This window comes from Tursiops truncatus, chromosome 2 (assembly GCF_011762595.2).
Source record: "Tursiops truncatus isolate mTurTru1 chromosome 2, mTurTru1.mat.Y, whole genome shotgun sequence".
Taxonomy (NCBI): domain Eukaryota; kingdom Metazoa; phylum Chordata; class Mammalia; order Artiodactyla; family Delphinidae; genus Tursiops; species Tursiops truncatus.
This window is the reverse complement of record NC_047035.1, coordinates 151564243-151578376: the sequence shown is the minus strand read 5'-3', so window position 1 is coordinate 151578376 and position 14134 is coordinate 151564243. Positions and strand designations below refer to the sequence as shown.

Genomic DNA, 14134 nt, shown 5'->3' with positions numbered 1-14134 from the left:
ATTGGTACAGCCACTATGGAAAACAGCATGGAGGTTCCTTAAAAAACTAAAACTAGAACTACCATACGACCCAGCAATCCCACTACTGGGCATATACCCTGAGAAAACCATAATTCAAAGAGTCATGTACCACAATGTTCATTGCAGCTCTATCTACAATAGCCAGAACATGGAAGCAACCTAAGTGTCCATCGACAGATGAATGGATAAAGAAGATGTGGCACGTATATACAATGGAATATTACTCAGCCATAAAAAGAAACGAAATTGAGTTATTTGTAGTGAGGTGGATGGACCTAGAATCTGTCATACAGAGTGAAGTAAGTCAGAAAGAGAAAAACAAATACTGTATGCTAACACATATTTATGGAATCTAAAAAAAAAAAAAAAGGTTCTGAAGAACCTAGGGGCAGGACAGGGATAAAGACGCAGATGTAGAGAATGGACTTGAGGACACAGGAGGGGGAAGGGTAAGCTGGGACAAAGTGAGAGAGTGGCATGGACATATACACACTACCAAATGTAAAACAGATAGCTAGCGGGAAGCAGCCGCATAGCGCAGGGAGATCAGCTCGGTGCTTTGTGACCACCTAGAGGGGTGGGAGAGAGACGCAAGAGGGAGGAGCTATGGGGATATATGTATAGCTGGTTCACTTTGTTATAAGGCAGAAAATAACACATCACCGTAAAGCAGTTATACTCCAATAAAAATGTTTAAAAAAAAATGCTGAGCCAAGGGTAAAGGAGGAGGCCAAGGAAACAGAGCTGGCAAACAATGCAAGCGCTGCAAGCAAAGCATTTTCATGGTTGGCGGGACTGGAAATCAGTGCAGCTGCTGTGGAAGACTATCGGAGGGCCCTCAGAACTTAAAGTAGAACTACCACTTCATCCAGCCATCCCACTTCTGGGTATGTATCCAAAAGAACTGAAAACAGGATCTCGAAGACATATTTGCACACCCATGTTCATTGCAGCATTATTTACAATAGCCAAGATGTGGAAGCACCCTACCTGTCCATCCAAGAATAAATGTGGCTTGTGATTTATACACACTGGAATACTATTCAGCCTCAGAAAAGAAGGAAGCCCTGTGATATGTGACAACATGGATGAACCTTGAGGAAATCGTGCTAAGTGAAATAAGCCAGTGAGAAAAAGACAAATACTGCACAATTCCACTTCTGGGAGGTACTGGAGTTGTCCAATCCACAGAAACAGAAAGTGGAATGGTGGGTGCCAGGGGCTGGGAGGAGAGGGAAGGGAGGGTTTCTGCTGTGCCGTGGATGTAGAGTTTCAATGTCCCAAGATGAAAAAATTCTGGAGATCTGCTGTAGAGTGATGTGTATATAGTTAGTACTACTGTACTGTATATTTAAAATTGTTAAGAGGTTATAAACAACAAGGTCCTACTGCATAGCACAGGGAACTATATTCAGTATCCTTTGACAAACAGAATAATGGAAAAGAATATGAAAGAATATGAAAAAGAAAACATATGTATAACTGAGTCACTCTGCTGTACCGCAGAAACTAATACAACACTGTAAATCAACTATACTTCAATAAAATTAAAAAAAATAAATTTGTTAAGAGGTTAAATTTATATGTTTTTTTACCATGATAAAAAAGACACATTTGGACTTCCCTGGTGTCACAGTGGTTAAGAATCTGCCTGCCAATGCAGGGCACATGGGTTCGAGCCCTGGTCCAGGAAGATCCCACATGCCGCAGAGCAACTAAGCCTGTGCGCCACAACTACTGAGCCTGCGCTCTAGAGCCCGCGTGCCACAACTACTGAAGACCACGCGCCTAGAGCCTGTGCTCCGCAGCAAGAGAAGCCACCGCAATCAGAAGCCCATGTACCACAATGAAGAGTAGCCCCCGCTCACCACAACTAGAGAAAGCCCGCACGCAGCCAAAAATAAGTAAATAAATAAATTTTTTTTAAAAAGACAGATTTTCAGGCTTTAATCTTGCCTGGGAATTGGGGAAGTTTTCAGAAAGGAGATGCCATCTCAGCTGAGATTTATAGGAAGGACAGAAGTTAGCCAGGGAAGCAAGGTCAGGGGGAAGGGGTTTTAAAGCCAAGGAAACACCCAGAGCTGATAAAACTGGGCAAATTCTCGGGAAGCCAAGGTTGAGCAACTCTTGCTGAAGGATCAGAAGTAGTGAAATCAAAGAGGACTATGGGCCAGTAAATTGTTACCCTTTATCTGTCCTAGCAGACAGGAATGATAGGATATCCCAGTGAAAGATCAATGCAGGAAGAGGCTTGAGGTCCCTCCCAGCAGCCCTTGACTTGCTGTAGGTGACTCAGGGACACCATTCCCACAAGGCACGTTAGCAATAGAGGTGACCCCAGGCGTCCCAGAGAAGCTCTCTCTGTCCTGACCACCCAAGTGCCGCCCTCTGTGATCAGCCGGCTCACATCTGCCTATAAATCCTGGTCGGGGAGATAGGGTCAGGGTGTAGATGCATAAGAATGAATCTTATCTGCCTCTGTAAAGACAAAACAAGAGCAAGAGCTGGTTCATGACAGCAGCAACACAGGCGTCATTGGAAAATTACAGACAGAATGCATCCCCCCCCCACCCCGGTCATCAACCACGGTGTCCCGAGAGGTGTAAGCCACGAACACCTGGCTGAACCCAGCGCTGTCCAGACCATCGCCTCAGTCCTACAAATCAGAGCACGAGGAAACATAGAATTTAAACGTCCTGTACGCCAAGCAGCAAGGGAGCAATGGATACAATTTGGGTCCTTTCACTTTATCAGAGAAAGAAATTAAACCTGTACACATCAGCACGGGTTTTGGCCTCCGTGGCAAATACGGAGCTGAACACACACATCCTCAAGGAGCTTAGGAACAGGCAGAGTAAATGAGACATTATACAGATTATCAGAACAATGGTTGGTGCAGCAAAGAAAGCTCTTGAAAATGATGAGAATCACTCATAGGCACCATGTGCGGGGCTCTTTTTTGGCACTGACAGATTCGGGAAGCCTTCCGGGAGCCTGTGCTTTGGGGTGCCTTGCAGACATCCACCGGGAAGACCACCCACGTCACAGCTGGAATGTGCTGAGATTGAGAAAGCCCATGAGGATGAAGGATGCACTGACTGATGAATAGATGGACCATGGCCTCTTCCGTCCCCTACCTCCTTCCTTGAGCTCGCTTCCACAGGCATCACCCAGGACATTCTAAACTGTTACCTCGGAAGGAACAGCCCCGGGCTCCTGGGGCCAAAACACAGACGTGGGTTTAGCTTGGCTTCTGCCTACACGTCCCCAAGTGGGTCACAGCATGTGTCCCACTGTTTCTTTTAGCTTTGCTCAAGAGACCAGACCGATTTACAAGATAAGTAGATGGCTAGCCAAGAAGTCTCTTCCTTCTCCCCTTTTTTCATTCTGGTAAGTTCCTTAACTAAATAGAACCCAGTGACTGACAGCCACTTCAGTTTGAAAATGCAATTTATGTGTTTGTTCATCCACATTCTGGACAGATGAACAGACCAATGCCCCTAGGAAGTTGTCAGCAGAGGGAAGAGGGGCTAGTCTCTAGAGACACCTGTGACTCAGGTGTTAAACGAAACTGGGGTCCCTGGAGTAGAGCTAGAAATACCCACAGAGGTGAAAGAGGACCCCTCAGTGATGTGGCGAGATGGAAAGGGCTGTTACTCACAGCTATCCCCCTGCTGCCACCTCCCACGGCCTCCAACGCACCATCACAGAGGGACTGATTCGTCCACAGAACCAGCCCCAGCTCACATGCAAAGGCCCTGAGACAGAAACAGGTCTGAAACAGGTCTGCTTGCACCCACCCTCCACGTGCCCTTCCCGGTGGCATCCTGCCGCAGCTCCTACAACGGAAAATATTCCACTTTGCTTCCAATGGTGCCCCCCCCAACCGTGCTGCACCCACAAAGTACCTGCAAAGAATAGAAAGCACGCTGACTCACAGCTCGCCTCCTGATTCTGAGGCTCACTCTCACCTGGTCCCTGAAGCAGCCCTGCTCCCGCCCTGGGGTCACAGGAATGCAGCCTTTCCGTCTTTTATCTACTCTCTCCCTGGGGCTCAGACATCATCCCTGTGTCCTCGCTTGGGAACAAGGAGCATATTTTAGTTTCTCTCAGGAACCCACACAGAATGATTTCTCCCGTGAAAGGCTATTCCCCAGCCACAAGCCTATCAATCACTGCAAATGCACAGCAGGCGGGCGGGACACGGCCACCACCCCAGCACTCAGCAAACTCAGAATCTCAGTTCATGCTCTGCTGGAACACAGAGGGAGGTCATCAAGCAGCAAAAAACCACCCAGTTCCCCATCATGCCCAGGGAAGCCGGGTTGCCGATTGGAGACCCAGACGCCGTCTCAAGACTGGGTTGCTCTCTTCCCTACACCTTTGTCCTGTACAAGTGAGGTTCAGTCTTCAATGGTCCCTTCGCCTCAGGTTCCTATAAAACGGGTCTGGGAGTCCCTTTTATGACTGGAATTGTTGCCAAGGAGTTTCCGACGACACCCACAGAGATCAGTCTATAGAGGGTACCAGTTTCAGTGCACAAAGACATACTGAGAAAAGCCAACTCCCAGTTTCCAGTCTGACAGGTGAAGAGCTTGGAAGTCACCCTGCTAACAAGAAAAAAAGCTGAACAAATGGAAGATGGACAATTCTTGTTAAACCCCTCAGAGAACGGGGGTTGCAGGGCAAACTGCTGTCCCCCAACTTGGAGGGATAGACAGGCAAATACAGAGACTGACAGCTTCCTGGGAGCAGAAGCCCACAGCTGGAGACAACACCTGTAGGAACACATTAAGCTGTGATGGACTAGTTTCTAGAGATCAGTGGGGACAAGCTTGAGAATTAAAAACACTAAGGGGACCCAGGGTTTGAGGGGTCCTCACACTTTTGTGAGTGTTGCCCCCAGGAATCCTACCAAGTTCTCACTGTAAAGATAAGAAAAAACCCCTCTTGTTCTTAGCAGTTAGAAGGAAAAACATCGTGTTCTTGTTAATAAGACCTGCCCTCAAGGGGAACTATTTACCAGAATCTAACCAACTGGGGCTTTACCAAAACCCAGCTGACCTGGGAGAAGAGAACGATCCAGTCAGGCTCACAAAAAGATGGAGACCCAATTGTAAGCCTGGGAAACACTTCCCCTCCCCCACACCTCCCACCTCAAAAACAGGGCTCCTGCATAATCACAGGGGATCACAGCTAAAAGAATTGCAAGCCTCAGACCCTATTTAAGGAGTCCCTAAGAAAATCCAAGACAACAGAGGAGACAAAAATAAGAGCACTAGAGACAAGTTTAGCCTCTCACACCAGAGCTACAGCAAACAATAAACACAGCATAACGCCTAGCAGATAAACATAAACCTTATACCAGACGCCCATCTACCTCAGTTCCTTCTCCTGATACATCATATCTGACTTTCAACAGAAAAATTACAAGGCATAATAAAAGGCAAAAAAAAAAAACCCCACAGTCTGAAGAGACAAAACCAGCATCAGAACCAGATTCAGATACGGCAGAGATGTCGGAATTATCAGGCTGAGAATTTAAAATAAAAATGATTAATAAGGGCTCTAATGGACAAGGTGGACACCACACAAGAACAGATGGGTAATATGAGCAAGGGAGATGGAAACTGTAGAAGAGAATCAAAAGGAAATGCTTGAAATAAAAAACACTGTAACAGGGCTTCCCTGGTGGCGCTGTGGTTGAGAGTCCACCTGCCGATGCAGGGGACATGGGTTTGTGCCCCGGTCCGGGAAGATCCCACGTGCCGCAGAACGGCTCGGCCCGTGAGCCATGGCCACTGAGCCTGCGCGTCCGGAGCCTGTGCTCCGCAATGGGAGAGGCCACAACAGTGAGAGGCCCGCGTACCGCAAAAAAACCCAAAAAACAAAAAACACTGTAACAGAAGTGAAGAATGCCTTTGACAGGCTCATCAAGAGACTGGACATGGTCAAGGAAAGAATCAGTGGTCCTGAAGAGGTGTCAACAGTAACTTCCAAAACTGAAAAGCAAAGAGAAAAAAAATAATGAAAGGGATGGCGCAGAATATCCAAGAACTGTGGGACAACTACAAACAGTATAGCGTACACGTAATGCGAATGCCAGAAGGAAAAGGAGAGAAAGAAACAGAAAAAAAAAAAAAAATTGAAGTAATAATGTCCAAGAGCTTTCCAAAATTAATGACATACACCAAGCCACAGATCCAGGAAACTCAGAGAACACCAAGCAGAGTAAATATTAAAAAAAAAAAAAAAAAAAACTACACCTAGGCATATCATATTCAAACTGCAGAAAATCAAAGATAAAAAGAAAATCTTGAAAGTGAGGGGGCTATGTTCTAGTTTGGTGAGAATAGGACTGAGTTGACGCCCTGCATTCAATTTGTGCTTTTCCTGGAATTTCTTTTCTGTTCTTTCCGGAGGGGGAGGGCCGAAAAAAGGACCATTCCAGGGCGCGGCGCTGGGCTTGCCACATTTGGGAGCGCCGCCTGAAGTTGGGCGCACAGCCTCCCGACGCCCTGCCGTTGGGCTGGTGGAGGCCGCAGCACTGCTAGGGTTGTATCAGTCCTCCTGTTTGCACTATTTCTTTTTGCGACCATGGCCCCGCCTTAAGTATTTCTAATTAAGAAACAAAACCTCAGGAGACCGAAACTTAACCAGCCGCTCTCGCTTCTATAATTACGCCTGCTGACCCCCCCCCCCGCAACCGTCCAACCAATCAGACGGCGACTAGTGTCTCTGTTTAAAAGTCAACCAATCGGCGACTAGCGTCTCTGTTTAAAAGTCAACCAATCGGTGACTAGCGTCTCTGTTTAAAAGTCAACCAATCGGTGACTAGCGTCTTTGTTTAAAAGTCAACCAATCGGCGACTAGTGTCTCTGTTTAAAAGTCAACCAATCGGCGACTATATTTGTACCGGTCTATAAAAGAGCTGTACTAATCTCCGCCAGGGCCTCTTAGCGTCACGGGCAAGGAGTGCGCGGAGGTCCAGGTTCGAACCTGCAATAAATGACCCTTGCCGTTTGGCTTTGACTCTCGACTCTGGTGGTCTTGTGGAGGGGCCTCGCGACCTTGGGCATTTCATTTGGGGGCTCGTCCGGGATGCCCCCAAGCCCACCAGACATCAGGTCAACGGGTCATCGCTGACAACCGATCGGTAAGTAAGCCGGCTCAGGGTACCTTCTGTTTTGGGGACTAGGACAGTCCTGGCGGACGCGCTATAGGACACCTAGTCGGGTGTGGTTGGAGACGTCCACCACGACCCATCTGGGGCTGGCAGCCCATCTGAAGCGCGCACGCGATAACCTCCCCTTCCTCCTTTTACAGACTCCGCTATTGGGACTGCTCTTAATCACTTTTGTTTTCAGAGTAACCTTTTCTAATCAATCTCTTACAGGACCTAGACATGGGCCAAGCACAGAGTACCCCCCTCTCCCTCCTTCTCGCTAATTTCGGGGATGTAAAGTCCCGAGGACACAACTTCAGTCTGGATATCTGGAGAAGAAAACTAATTACCTTCTGCCGCTCTGAATGGCCAACTTTCGGGGTTGGCTGGCCCACCGAGGGTACCTTTTGTCTTCCTATAATCCTAAAAGTTAAATCTAGAGTTTTCTTGCCAGGAAAAGAAGGCCATCCGGACCAGATCCCCTACATCCTGGTATGGCAGGACCTGGTAGAAAACCCTCCTCCCTGGATGACCCCCTTTTTGTCATCAGGGTCATATAAGATCCTTGCGGCCCGACCAACTAAACCTCCCAAGCCTCAGACCCGAACTGCACCCATACTCTCTGACAGCCAAGACCTCCTTCTCCTAGACCCCCCCCCATATCAATCTCCCCCTGTGGCCCCACAACCAGTCCCCCTTCCTGCTCCTGGCTCTGCTCCTCTCCCCTTGGTAGAACCTCCTGCAGCCCCTCCCGGAGGGCCACCCAGGCCAGAACCGGAGGACCGAGAGGCAGAGGCACTACCGGTCCCCCTGCCCAATGAAAATAATTCCCAGGGGCCGGCTGGGCGCACTCGCGGACGCACTCAGCGCGACCCAGGGTTCCGCCATCCTGATTCTACCAGAGCCCTACCCCTGCGAGAAATAGGCCCTCCCGATGAGACAGGGAACCCCCGACTCCAGTATTGGCCATTTTCTACCAGTGACCTATATAATTGGAAAACCCAGAATGCCCGTTTTTCTGATAATCCTAAAGACTTGATAGCTCTTCTAGATAGCGTTATGTTCACTCATCAGCCCACCTGGGATGACTGCCAACAGCTCCTCCGGATCCTATTCACTACCGAAGAACGGGAGCGAATCCAGCTGGAGGCGAGAAAACTGGTTCCTGGAGATGATGGTCAACCCACCGCTAACCCTGACCTCATCAATGCAGCCTTTCCCTTAACTCGCCCCCCGCAGGATGATTGGGACTATAACACCGGAGAAGGTAGGGGACGACTGCTCATTTATCGCCAGACTCTAATGGCGGGTCTCCGGGCTGCCGCGCGTAAGCCCACTAATTTGGCCAAGGTATATTCAATCATGCAAGGTAAAACAGAAACTCCCTCCTCTTATTTAGAAAGATTAATGGAAGCCTTTAGGCAGTATACCCCTATGGATCCAGAGGCCCCCGAAAATCAGGCCGCCATTGTAATGTCCTTCGTTAACCAGGCAGCCCCTGATATTAAAAAGAAACTCCAGAAGTTAGAAGATCTGGAGGGCAAACAGATACAGGACTTACTCCGTATCGCCCAGCGCGTCTTTAATAACCGGGACGCCCCAGAGGATAAACAACTTAAAGCCACTGAGAAAATGACTAAAGTCTTGGCCGCCATTGTTCAGAAAGACCAAGAGGGCCCCCCAGCCACTCGACCTTCCAGGCGACCATTGGATAGAGATCAATGTGCCTATTGCAAGGAAAAGGGCCACTGGGCTCGGGAATGCCCCAAGAAAAGGCAGCCTCGCCCCAACCAGGGGCAATGGCAACCGAACGCCACCCCAGTCCTGTTTACACATGATACAAAGTAGGGGGGACGGGGTTCGGACCCCCCCCCCGAACCCAGGGTAACCCTACGAGTGGAGGGGAAACCAGTCCAATTCCTGGTGGATACAGGGGCACAGCATTCGGTCTTGGTTAAGCCCCACGGGAAAATTTCTAACAAATCCTCCTGGGTCCAGGGAGCTACGGGAGTTAAACGTTACCTTTGGACCACTCAGAGAACTGTGGACTTGGGCACGGGAAGGGTAACCCATACCTTTCTGGTCATTCCCGATAGCCCTTGCCCCTTACTGGGGAGAGACTTACTCACTAAAATGGGAGCACAAATTCATTTTCGGCCAGAGGGGCCAATCGTAACAGACCCTCACGACCAACCCATATCTGTGCTCACCCTGAACTTGGAAGATGAGTACCGACTTCACCAGGAACCACCCTCCCAAAATCAAGATATAGAGTTATGGCTTCAGCAGTTCCCCGAAGCATGGGCAGAAACAGGGGGGATGGGACTAGCCAAACACCGCCCAGCCCTATTCATAGAGATCAAACCGGGGGCAGATCCTGCACGTGTCCGACAGTATCCCATGCCCCTAGAGGCCAAGACTGGTATCACTCCTCATATTCGCCGGCTTCTTGACCTGGGGATACTGCGTCCCTGCCAGTCGGCCTGGAATACACCCCTGCTGCCAGTCCGCAAACCTAACAGTAAAGACTACCGCCCAGTGCAGGACCTGAGGGAAGTTAACAGACGGGTCATAGACATCCATCCTACTGGCCCAGATCCATGGGGTTCGGGAAGACCTACGTGACCAGCCCCTACCGGATGCACAAGTCACATGGTTCACTGACGGCAGCAGCTTTGTCCAGCAAGGTCAGAGGTATGCGGGGGCAGCAGTAACATCAGAAACTGAGGTGATATGGGCAGAGACTCTCCCCCCAGGGACCTCAGCCCAAAAAGCTGAATTAATTGCCCTGACCCAAGCTCTCAAGATGAGCAAAGGCCAAAAAGCTACCATATACACAGACAGCCGGTATGCTTTCGCTACCGCACATATACATGGGGCAATATACCGAGAGCGGGGACTACTCACAGCAGAGGGCAAAGACATCAAGAACAAAGAGGAAATCCTGGCCTTGCTAGCGGCCATATGGGAACCCAAAAAGCTAGCCATTGTACACTGCCCGGGGCATCAAAAACCCACGAATCCAGTCACCCGAGGCAACAATTTGGCAGACCAGACGGCTCGAAAGGCGGCACACACTCCAATACCATTACTTCCCCTGCAACTGCCGGATCCAGGCCCCCGGGAACTACCGCCCCAACCCGACTACTCGGAGGATGACATCAGATGGATGAGCAAGCTTCCTCTAACCCAGGTTAGAGACGGATGGTGGCGGGACGCTAAAAACAATATCCTCCTTCCTGAGAGACTAGGAACCCTGGTCCTTGAACGGATCCACCGTAGCACCCACTTGGGCGCCCGACGGCTACAGGATCTCATCAGGCAGACTGGACTTAAAATTAAAAATGTCTCCGAGAAGACTGAACGACTGGTTGCTGACTGTGCAGTCTGCCAACTCCATAATGCCAGCACCCACCCGCCAACCACTGGCATCCGGGAGAGAGGAAACCAGCCTGGAGCCTACTGGGAAGTGGACTTCACGGAGGTAAAGCCTGGCAAATATGGGTATAAATATTTACTGGTGTTTATAGATACCTTTTCAGGTTGGACTGAGGCATTCCCAACCAAGAATGAGACTGCACGAATAGTAGCTAAGAAGCTACTAGAAGAGATCCTGCCCAGGTATGGCTTTCCAGTTATGATAGGGTCCGACAACGGGCCAGCCTTCGTTTCTAAGCCTTACAGCGGATACACGAGACAATCTGGCCCAAACTAAAAGAGCTATATGCAACAGGACCCCCACCTACTCCACACCAGCTCCGGCCAGGTGACTGGGTCCTTGTCAAACGCCATCGACAAGAGACCCTAGAACCCAGGTGGAAAGGACCTTACCAGATCATCCTGACAACGCCGACAGCCATTAAGGTGGACAGCATAGCTGCCTGGATCCATCACACGCACGTCAAGCCGGTGGACCCATTTTCTGACCTCATCAAGTCCACTAAAGCTGACGTCACCTGGACTGTTGACCGGAGTAAGAACAATCCCCTCAAACTGACTTTGCGCCGTACCCTCCCCCATGATGACCAAGGTACTGCTGATAGCCCTAATGATAGTCCTAACCCTCAACCCTCGGGCCACGAGAGGAGGATTCGGCCCTCCCCCCAATAAGAATACTTTAATACAACTACTGTATGGTGCACCGTGCGAGTGCAGGGGAGGTACTATGGAGACTCCTGTTGTTCCCCGAGGGTATACTCATATGCAGGACTGCGGGGGCATAACTGCGTATCTTGTTCAGGAATATAGGGTTACCGGGGCCTCTCAAAACTGGCAATGCTACCATAAGCCTAAGCCACTTCCCCCTCGAGCTACTTGCCCCTGTTCTACCTTCCAGGAATCAATGCATAGCATGTGCTATTCCTCTTACCAGCAATGTATAGGGGCCAATAACAAGACTTATTTCACAGCCATACTACAGAATAATAAAAGCCCCACCATTAGTGATGATAATAAATACCTTCAGGCTGGATGCACTGGCACCCCCGGGACCCCGGTATGCTGGAATACCAGGGCCCCCACACATATGTCAGACGGTGGGGGGCCCCAGGACGCAGTGCGCCAGATAGAAACCCGAAGACAAATAGAAGAGGCCTATCGGCATCTGTACCCACAGCTCAGCTACCACCCCCTAATTCTCCCTAAGGTCGATCCCTCTGAATTGGACTCCCAGACCATGTCCATACTAGAAGCTACTTTTGCGCTTTTGAATACCACCAACCCCAACTTAGCACAGGATTGCTGGCTCTGCCTTCCTCAAGGACCGCCCCGCCCTATAGCCATCCCCACCTTCGCCAATTTAAATATCAGCGAACGATGTAACCCTACTTCACTCCCCGAGCCGTTCCCCATACAATTTTCAAAATTTTCAACCACCTTTAATACCTCATGCTTTGTCAAGAACGATTCCCTCTCTAACGCCAGTATTGACTTGGGAATCCTTTCATCCACTGGATGTAGTCAATATATCCCCGTGAACTCCTCCCTCTGTAGTCCTAATACCACTGTCTTTGTCTGTGGAAGTAACCTAGCATACACCTATTTACCCCCGAATTGGACAGGGGTCTGCACCCTGGCCACCCTTCTCCCCAATGTAGACCTGATCTCGGGAGACACCCCGTTGCCCATTCCCAGCTTTGACCTCTGGGCAGGCAGAACCAAACGAGCCATTACAGTCCTACCCCTCCTGGTAGGATTAGGAATTACAGGAGCTGTGGCCACAGGGAGTACAGGTCTTGGGGTCTCCCTTCACTCCTATAGTCAGCTGTCTAGGCAATTAATAGAAGATGTAGAAACTCTCTCTGGGACCATTCAGGACTTACAGGACCAATTAGATTCGCTGGCCGAGGTGGTCCTACAGAATAGGAGGGGCTTAGACTTACTGACAGCTGAACAGGGTGGGATATGCCTCGCCCTAAAAGAAAAATGTTGTTTCTATGCAAATAAATCAGGCATTGTAAGAAATAAGATCCACCAGCTCCAGGAAGACCTAGCTCGCCGCCGGCAAGAATTAGCGGATAATCCCCTTTGGTCAGGATTTCATGGGATGCTCCCCTTCCTCCTCCCCATCCTGGGCCCTCTACTATGCCTCCTTCTCCTCCTCACTATAGGCCCCTGTATACTCAGTAAAGTCATGAATTTTGTTCGCGAAAGAATAAATACAGTCCAGCTAATGATATTAAGAACACAATATCAGCCCTGCGAGGCCTCAGAAATTGAAGAAACGGAGCCTTGAGGACCCAAGATTGGCTCCTCTGGTTCATGAGAAAGGGGGGAATGAGGGGGCTATGTTCTAGTTTGGTGAGAATAGGACTGAGTTGACGCCCTGCATTCAATTTGTGCTTTTCCTGGAATTTCTTTTCTGTTCTTTCCGGAGGGGGAGGGCCGAAAAAAGGACCATTCCAGGGCGCGGCGCTGGGCTTGCCACATTTGGGAGCGCCGCCTGAAGTTGGGCGCACAGCCTCCCGACGCCCTGCCGTTGGGCTGGTGGAGGCCGCAGCACTGCTAGGGTTGTATCAGTCCTCCTGTTTGCACTATTTCTTTTTGCGACCATGGCCCCGCCTTAAGTATTTCTAATTAAGAAACAAAACCTCAGGAGACCGAAACTTAACCAGCCGCTCTCGCTTCTATAATTACGCCTGCTGACCCCCCCCCCCCCCGCAACCGTCCAACCAATCAGACGGCGACTAGTGTCTCTGTTTAAAAGTCAACCAATCGGCGACTAGCGTCTCTGTTTAAAAGTCAACCAATCGGTGACTAGCGTCTCTGTTTAAAAGTCAACCAATCGGTGACTAGCGTCTTTGTTTAAAAGTCAACCAATCGGCGACTAGTGTCTCTGTTTAAAAGTCAACCAATCGGCGACTATATTTGTACCGGTCTATAAAAGAGCTGTACTAATCTCCGCCAGGGCCTCTTAGCGTCACGGGCAAGGAGTGCGCGGAGGTCCAGGTTCGAACCTGCAATAAATGACCCTTGCCGTTTGGCTTTGACTCTCGACTCTGGTGGTCTTGTGGAGGGGCCTCGCGACCTTGGGCATTTCAAAAGAAGCCAGAGGAAAGAAAAAACATCCTACCTACAGAGGAACTAGGATAAGAATTACATTGGCCTCCTCTTCAGAAACCATGCAAGCAAGAAGAAAGTAGAGTGAAATACTTAAAGTATCAGAAAGAAAATAATCGACCTACAACTCTGTCTCCAGCGAAATTATCCTTCAAAAGTGAAGAAGAAATAAGGACATTCAAAGAAAAACAAATAATGAAGAAATTTGTTGCCAGTAGAACTGCCTTGCAAGAAATATTAAAAGAAATGCCTCCGAGAGAAGAAAAATGATATAGGTTAGAAACTCGGATCCACGTAAAGAAAGGAAGAGCATTAGAGAGGAAATAAGTGAAAGTAAAATGAAGTATGTTATTTTCTTATTCTTAATTGATCCAATAGATAACAGCTTGT

At 49.3% G+C, this 14134-nt stretch overlaps 1 long non-coding RNA gene across 1 annotated transcript; it reads left to right on the top strand.

The window, feature by feature from the left end:
* The first annotated feature begins 6348 nt into the window (after window positions 1-6348).
* On the top strand, window positions 6349-13674 carry LOC141278088 (uncharacterized). Its single transcript, XR_012330358.1, has 2 exons — window positions 6349-7586; window positions 10863-13674. It is a non-coding gene; the product is annotated as an uncharacterized lncRNA (long non-coding RNA).
* The last annotated feature ends 460 nt before the right edge of the window (window positions 13675-14134 follow it).